We start from the raw sequence: 9,008 nt of genomic DNA on the forward strand, positions 1-9,008 counted from the left end.
ACAGCTGTGTCATGGCACTTTAAGAGCTGGTTAGAATTATGCGCAGTCAACCTACAGAAAAGCTGGCCAGGCCACTAGTGTGATGATAGAGTTGTCTGCAGCAAAGAGGGCGGAGCAGAACTGTCCAGCCCTTTCGTCAACATTCTTAGTGGCTGGAGCAACTTCCAGGAGCAGCTGGAGATGCAGGGGGGGCTGCCTGCGAGCACTTGGCCTCGCCCTGGAAGTAGACAAACAGGAAATAGAGCAGGAATCTGCTGAGCAGGCACGGGAAGACGGAGAGGAGCTCCATATGGGGATGGTTGATGGCGAGTGCCAGCACCAGGTGGAGAGGAGCAAGGAACGTGATGGCAGGGATGATGGTGGGGACCTGCAATGGGCGGGGACCTGGATGGTGAAGAGGTGCGTGGGAGGTGGTATATGGCCCCCTGGCTGCCCCTCCTACCTGCCTTCCTGTTGCTCCCACCTGCCACCAGCTCCTCCCTGCCAGTCCCTGCCATCATCATGATAGCTTGCCTGGCCAGGGGAGCCACCTTCTGGGCTACAGGAGGTCCTTCAGGGAGCAGAAGCTTTGGGACCAGCCTGACCCTCTCAGTGCTCTGTGAACCCAGCTGTGCGCATGCCTCCCCCTGCCTTTGTCTCCTGTTGTTCTCCCATGGGGTCCGCCAGAGGATGAATAAGTCCCCAGCAAGCAGAGTCAATGCCTTGCGATTCAGGTGCCCCTCACCCCCAAGGAAACACAGAATTCCCTACCAGAGATGACAGTGGCCAACCCTTGCATCCTCGGTGTCTTCAAAGAAGCTGTGGTCCAATGCGACCTGCCTCGTGCAGCAGTCTAGAGTTGAAAAAGCCCAATGATCACCCCCAAGTCTACCTCATAAGGGCGGGAAGATTCTTCTTCATCCACAAGCACAGGAGACAGCTGATGGTAGATCCATGGCTAACCCAGGCAAGGAAGTTGAAAGGCAAACTCGAGCCGCTCTCTACCAGACCCTGCCACAGGCCGGCCTGTAGCAGGTGCAAACCTGGGGCAGAGATTCAAGCTCATCCAGGGCCTGGAAGCCACCTCGGCTCCCCTGATCCATGCAGACAAGGACAGAGGCTGGGACACTGAGGACAAGGATGCACTGGAGGGTCAACGTTGGTCCCTTCCCGCCTCTTTCACCTTCAGGCACAGAGGGGCGCTGCACAGTGCTGTCCCCAGGTGGCTTCTGATCAAGCCTCTGACTGCCCCGGGCTGAACAGAAGACAACTTTCAAAGGGAGGGAGGGGCACCTGTGTCTCCCAAAATAGAGAGCCTGATGGGATCTCAAGGAACCCTGTGCTCTTCTCAGGGACCAGCACCCTCATAGCCAATCCCTCCACCTTAGAGCTGGTGATGGGTGGGCCCTGAGCACCCAGCCCCCTGGCTCCTGCTGTCCCAGTGGAGGTCACTGAGTGGCTGATAGGCCTGATGAAAACCCCATCTAGCTTGGAGGCAGGGCCCAGACGAGGCCATCTCTTGAAGCAGTTAAGACCAGAGATACTGGGTCCTGGCTGAGATGAAATGAACCCCTAGTATCCTCACACTGTGCTGGGACATTCTCAGTCATGCCCCCCAGTCTCAGGCCGGAGACCCCCTGTGGTCACCATGGATTTGATCTTCTCACCACAGAATGATTTATCCTTTCTCACGGGAAGAAGATGAGAAAAACCACGTCTGTTACTTAATGTTCTGAAGAGAGTCACATGGAGCACTGCATCTCCTGTCCCGGAAGATTCATTATGCTTATGACAACAAAAGAAGAGACATGTGATGCTTGAAAAAGTACCGAGAGCTCCCTCTGCACCCAGACATTCTGCTTGCCTGTTGGTTTAAGGATCTGCCCATTAAGCCAGCTTCAAATGAGGCTATAAAATTATAGCTGGAGAGCATAATTGCCCATCGCCTCTGCTCCAGAGAAAGTGCGAAAGGGGGTCAGGTCACCTCCCGACTTGGATGCGATCACTGCTTGTGCTTGACTATGGGCCTGCCCTGAGTTCAATGGGGATATGTTGGGTCAGACTCCGGAATGCAGAGCGGACCCCAAGGAGACATCCCACCAGAGCCAAATGCTACAGTATTGGGAGTAAAGCCTGGATATCCTTTATTGGTATCTTACTGACAGAGTAAAGAAACAAAAGAAAACAGTGACAAAGACAACACAAGGCTTTAACTTGTCTGTCTCTTGGTGAAATGATTGTCTCATTGAATTTTTGTAAACAGAGCAAGAGAGGAGGGAGCCACATTTCATTTTGGAAACCTAACTGGAGGAGAATGGCTGAAATTGTGTGCGTGTGCAGGGCACCAGAGCCTGGGCTTCCAGAAGTGGGTACATGTGGGTGGGGATATAGTGGTACACACAGGGGACTTCCAGAAGTGTGCATGGATATTTTTGCACATATATGCATATGCACACATATGTGAGTAGGTGCACATAGGGGCTACAAGACACTCAGCCTGAGAGGACAGTCACTTGCCTCAAAAAGTTCACCGTGGTGCAGAAGTCTCTTGGGATGACCAGGACCAAAGTCATTGCCATGGTGAACATCAGGGCCAGAGTTGGTATGAGGCGATGCACATGAACCATGGATAGAAGCTGGGGCTGGGGAGGAAAGGCAGGGGAGCAGGCGGCCCCCAGGGAGCCACAGTGGACGTCTGCCCTCTGTCCTCTCCCCCTGCCAAGCTCACTCTGGACACCAGTGTGCCCAACCTAAGAGTTCCCAGTCCCCATGGCTCCTGGATATAGCTCTGTGGTTCACCTCGGGTGACCAGGCTCAGGGAACAGGTTGGAGGGGCCTGTCCTTCCAGACCAGCCAAGACCCAAATAGCTTGGGATACGGGGCCGGAGCTTGGAGGCTGAAGCAGGTGCCTGGCCAGGTCTTTTGACTTTCCACTGCTCACCCCCAGGACAGGAAGAGGGACAGAGGTGGGGTTGGGGAGACAGAGCAAGACGGAGGAGAGCGCAGGACAGGTATGGCTGGAGCATGGCGAGGGACAGTGGGCCATCGTGGTGGACTGTTTTATTTTTCAGCAAACACCCGGTCCCCATCTCCCCGCCTCTGGGTGAGAAATAGTTTCCATCCGGTGACATTGGGCTCGGCCAATGAAATGCGAGCAGGAGTAACAGGGCAGAGACTCTACCCATGCTTGTTCGATTGGGCTTGGTCTCCCGAGTGCCTGCTGCTGCCATGGTGAAACATGCCCCCAGACTCACTGGCAGAAGGAGAAGACCCAAACACAGGCCCAGCCTGAGCAGAGCCACAGCTGACCCACTGACTCGTGGCGACCGGAATCATTCGTTGTCAGACCCTGAGATGTGAGCGCTGTCTATTATTCTGCACAAATGCAGCAAAAGCTAGCAGTGATAGAGCGCGTTCCAGGGGAGTGGCCCAGAGGGTACACGTTGGTTCTGTTCCTGTGGTGCCTCCTGCTGCCCCCACACCACTGGTGTGCACAAAGGTCCCCATCACCTATAGCCTCCACAGTATGAGCCAGCACAGTGCTCTCCCAAAACCTGAAAGAAAGGGACCAGATGGGGTACAAGTGTAAATGCATGGAAGGCTTAAGCCCTGTTCTCAGAAGAAGGCACTGCGTTCTAAAGTCCTGTGTGGGGCTAAATGCTAGGCTTCCAGCAGGAGAGAGCTTAGCCTGCAGTCCTACCTAGCGCCCCACCTGCAGCCTGCACCACCTTGCCAGGCCAGACCCCCATCTCTCACCGTGTGGCCCTCTCTTGCGGCCACATAGCACACGCAGCTTCCACAGAAGAACATCCAGCTGGCAGAGCCAAATGTCGAGAGCGCGACAGCCAAGGGCGCCAGAGAGGCCCAGGCCCCCAGAACCTGGCTCGTAGGACAACAGAAGGATCAAGGGAGGGAGCCCCAGCAGCAAAGTGGAAGGCTGCCGTAAGGCCCCACCTGGAAACCCAGCGAGCCAGACGTCAGAGCAATTTCTAGTCCCCACGGGGCACTCTCTTTCCCGATCCTGATCGTCTGCCCAAGGCCTAGGAACGCATTACTCAACCCCACCCTCCCCCTCCCAGCCATAGCACCAAGGAAAGGATTTCATCTGGCGACAACACCAGCAGGTAACTGATGTTGACCAGGATGTGCAGGCCCGTGACCAGGGGGACGGTGATCATCAGTGACCACACCCGGTTCTGCTGCAGAGTCGGAGAGAAGAGGCCATGTGTTAGGCAGCGAGATCCTCCTCAGGCCCTTTAGCACAGCGTTAAGTTCGTCCTGGCTGCAGGGCACATGCTCCTCCTCCACGAGCTCAGGGACCCATGGCATGGACACACAAACAGGCGGACGTGCTAGGGTGGGGGGTGCAAACCAGTCAGTGCAGGGGAGGTACAGAGGGGCTAACGAGGGTGGGGAGGGGAGAGGAGCCCTTGCCAAAGCTTCTGGAATGAGCAGAGCCTTACCCTGGGGTCTCCTTGAGGAATGGGAGAGATTCAGGCAGGCGAAAAAGGGAGGGATTCCTACCAGGGGCAACCACTGAGCAGGGACACAGGGACGAGACAAGAAAGTTAAAGATCACCGTAGTCAGCTGATCACTGATCACTTCAGCTGGAATATTCCAGTACCCACCATACCAACCCTGCCAGGTATCTGGGTTGTCAGGGCTCAGGCCCAGAGTAAGGGCCATTACATCCAGGGATTCTACTCTAACCCCCAGAGTGAAAAACTGGATCACTGGAAACTGGGATCACTGGGAATCTGTAAAATGGGCCTCCCACAGCTCTGCCTCTCTGCCAGCTGTGAGGGGCAGCAAAGAGGGCGGGAAAGGCTCTAGGAGCAGGGGCTCTGAACCAGTTTATTGGGCCTCCTCTTCCAGGAAGCCCACCAAACTGCTCTGCCTCGCAGGAATCTCCCTGTTCTGAGCGCCAGCAGCAAGTGGAGGCAGAGCCCCAACAAAACACATCTGCTTTATTGTAGCCAAGCCTCTGTGCTGCCCTCTCCTACCCTAAAGGCAGGGACCAGTTAGGGTGACCAATTTGCCCCAGTTTGCCTGAGACTTTCCAATGTTAGCACTGAAAGTCCAGCATCCCTGAGGACCCCCTCAGTCCTGAGCAACCAGGATGGTAGGTCACCTGACCTAGCAGGTCACATGGAAACTTGAGCGAGTGACCCAAATAAGATAACAATAAATTCTTACATGAGGTGGGGTCTGTCACCTCCCTTCTAGTTCTAAAACCTGAGAATCTGAGGGCAAAAAAATGGCCTCATAGCCACTAGTTCCTCATGATCCCAGTGTTGGAAATGTGGCTCTGCGTGGGCCCAGCGAGGCAGAGGCCGGAGTTCCCCAACCCGTGGGCCTCCTGGCGGGGTGCCCTCAGCTGGTGAGCGGCCACCGTGCATGGCCCTGCCCCCCACGGAGTCGGAAGGAAGGGGCCCAGACTGCTTCTGAGCTTGACTCATCGCGGGCAAGCCGCCCACCAGCTACTGAGCTGTGACAGCTACAGAGCCCTGCACCTGTGCCACAGGCGGGTTTCTGGTGAAGACACCGCAGGAACAGAGAGATTTTCAGGTTTCATCCTGAAGAACCTTAATTTTTCACTCAAACCCCAGACACACGGGCATCAGGCTGGTTCTGGTCTGGCGCAGGCTCTACAGTTTCTTAACAAAAAGCATGAAACAAAGATCCGCCTAATGTGTGCTTCCAAGGGCAGAGTTACAGCCAGAGGTTCAAATGCCCAGCGTTCAGAGGGAAGGCTTTGTCTTTGCTTTGAAACCATGTTTGTCAAAAATACTCAGTAAACAGCAGGGATCGGCAAACCAGATCCCATGGACCAAAGCCAGGCTGCTGCTTGTTTTTGTAAATAAATTTTTATTGGGATGCAGCCACGCTCATTTGTTTACTTTCGGCTGTTTCATGCTGCAAGAGTCGAGTGGTCATGACAGAGATCGTGGGTCCCACAAAGCCTAAGACACACTAAGTCTCCGACCGCGTAGGCAAAGCTCTCCGGCCCCTGCTCAGTGGCATGGAAACTTGTCTCACTCATCTTTGGGCCCCGTGCTCTTTCCCTGGCTCAGCTCTGAACCCCGGGCCTGGGTGGATTGAAAAAGAGAGGGGTCTAACTCCTGTGAAAAGAATGAGCCAGTGCCCTGTTCTGGGGTCCCCACCCCAGCCCAGAGCCAGCCTGAGCGCCCACCAGCCATTCACCCGAAATCACAACTGTTTGCGGTACTCAGAGCCCTAGCCATCAGCTGCAGTGATTACACCGCTTGCGACCCCAAAGCCCTGTGAGGTTATTATGGTCCTTTTTCATAGACGAAGAACTGAGGCCCAAGGAATTACATGCAAGAATAAAAAGTAGGTCCCAGGACTTCTGTCTCTGTCTGCTCTTGGACTTCAGTCTCCAATCTCTTCTCACAACGTCTCCCAAATCCCCCTCCAGAGAGCTTTTGCTCAGAGCTGAGCCAAAGCCGTTAAGCCAAGCCAGAGGCCAGAGGGGAAAAGACTGGCAGTTCTCATCCTATAAGAATTTAAAACTCCTGCAGGGGAACAAGAAAACAAACAGCCTCCTAAGCAAATATATTTATAGCAAGAAGTTAATATCCTTAGTGACCCAAGAGTCCAAATGTTCCAAATGCTCCCCAAGGGGCACTGCAGACCCATCCCCCACCAGGACTGTGGCTGGCCAGCCCCAGGTTCACAGGTGGATGAGCCAGGCAGGACTGGCCCACTCTCCTGTCCCAAACCACACTGCTGTGTCCTGCCCTGGTTCCCATGCATTGGCCTGTGTGAGTTAAGTATCTACTACAATGTTCCAGAGAGGACAAGCCAGGCAATATCAAACCGAGTCATCACACATGGCCTCTTGCTAGAGGAATGACCTCAAAACCACAATCATTTCTCCTTTCTAAACCTCAGTTTTCTCATGTGAAAAATGGGATGATAAAGCCTACCTCGCAGGGCAGGAAAATGAGACCATAGGGGAGATACCATGAAGTCCTCTGCTTACTGGAGAAGTTATTACTTATATAATTCCTTAAACTACTCACAGCAGACAATGGCTGGCATTCAATTCCCACGAGTACAGGATGGGAGCCCTTGTTTTCAGCCAATTTCTCGCAGTCTTAGTTAGCTCATATGACGGTAACTAAAACCGCTGATGCTCAGAAACTTGGCCCCCCCAGAGCAGTACCATACACTCGCCTGTGGGTTCCCGAGCTCCTCCACCACATAGCTGAGGCTATCCCGGCCGTCCAAGGAGCACAGGTCCTGGCAGAAGGCCATGCTGATGCTCCTGGTCTGCTGCGCCGTGTTGTGGAAGGCGGACAGGAGCACTTCAGCATGGCCTCAGCCTTGGCCCAGCACCACCGTGCCTCCCCCGACCATGACCGGCAAGGAGGACACTGCGGTGACTGTGCACGTGCTCATCAGCGTGGTGGCCCGCCACGAGCTCCAGCAGTTGACCCGCAGCAGCAGCAGGATTCAAGTGACAGCCACACCACTGAGCACCGCCTGGGGCAGTGAGGAGCAGCCAGGGTAAAAGGGAGCCACTGCATACACGGCAAAGCTCAGAGAGAGGGCAGCGATGGCGGCTGGACGGCCCACCAGCTCAAACTCGTAGACAACCAGGAAGGCTGGCAAGGAGCCAAGGTGCGCAAGCTATGAGCATACTCCCCCCTGGATTCAGGGACCAGGGCCCCCAGCTCAGCAAAGCACAGGGCACCCAGAGTGGCCAGGAGACCACAGGCTGCCCAGGCCACAAAATGGAGCCCAGGGCTGCCCATGTAGGCCAAGACCCCCTGTGGGGACACAAAGATGCCAGAGCTGACCACAGAGCCAGCGACCAAGGACAAGTGCTCTACAGACCCAGCTCCCTCCTCCGCCGCAGCCCCAGCACCTGGCTCCTGCCCTGCCACCCCTGGCCACCATCTCTCTCCTGACTCCTCCGCATCTTAGGACTTCAATAGTCGCGCGTGTCCTTGGGCAGAAGCAGATGCTCTGGTACCTATCGATGGGTCCTCTGGGCTTCCTGCAGGAGTTAATGAGTATAGTGCCTGGGAGCCTTGGCCAGAGGCCAGAGAGCCAGAACACGGCGTTTAGAAAGTTCCCAGTGTTCACTGATCTACCAGCCACTGTCTAGCTCAGACCCCGGGAAAGGCATTTGCAGGAGCTGTTTGCGCATGGAGCCCTGGGAAGACCAAGGAAAGAGGGGTTCCAGCAGAAACCCCCGTTGCCCAATTCCACAGCAATATGTGCGGAATAACAATCGGATGAGTGCTCTGTGCCAACAGTATGGTTGCTGAGCAATGGCACCTACGGAGCCTACGAATTTCTACAACAGTTTTATCAGCCAGGCGCTAAAATCCCCGTTTTCTCAGGATTCCAATTAAAACTGTGTGAGCCCTACTGTAAAGAAGAACCGAGATGATCAAAAGAGAGGATCCAAATAGTACAGTTGGGGGAAGGTGGTATAAGGGGACTAAATGGTAACTGAAAAAAATACAAGAAAGATTAAATAAAAAAGAAAATGCTGCAGTACAGAGCTTATCCCCCAGCAGGAAGGGCAGCAGGGCAAGAGCACAGGGTCCGGAGTGGACCTCCTGCATTCAAATCCCCGCTCTGGTCCTTCATAGTTGTGTGAGCTGGGACAAGGTCTCTGGACATCACGCTACTCCTCTGTCAATTATAGTACCCGCCACAGAGAGTTGCTCTAAGAATGGAATAACATAGCCCATTCGAAGAAGCTGTACTGGCGTATGATGTATAATAAGCTTTCCTTAAATGTTAGCCATGACTATCTAGCAAAGAGCTCCATCAGTTCCCTAGTTTCAGATCCATGTATATACATATATATCTGAAATTATATTATAAATTTATTTTAACAATCGCATTAATTTACAAATAATGTTCCTTTCAGAATATAGTGCATAACTTTTTCATTGATCCCCCTTATACTTTTAAAATATTGCATTATAGAAGCTTTACTAGTTTTGTTATAGAAAAGTCAATCGAACTCACTGGCATTTAAGGT

At 53.9% G+C, this 9,008-nt stretch overlaps 1 pseudogene; it reads right to left on the reverse strand.

Moving 5' to 3' along the window:
* Positions 1–51: 51 nt before the first annotated feature.
* On the reverse strand, positions 52–7,928 carry LOC129065530 (b(0,+)-type amino acid transporter 1-like; annotated as a pseudogene).
* Positions 7,929–9,008: the final 1,080 nt, after the last annotated feature.

This window comes from Pteronotus mesoamericanus, unplaced genomic scaffold (genome assembly GCF_021234165.1).
Source record: "Pteronotus mesoamericanus isolate MK-2021 breed Mesoamerican mustached bat unplaced genomic scaffold, CSHL_Meso_final contig_101, whole genome shotgun sequence".
NCBI lineage: Eukaryota > Metazoa > Chordata > Mammalia > Chiroptera > Mormoopidae > Pteronotus > Pteronotus mesoamericanus.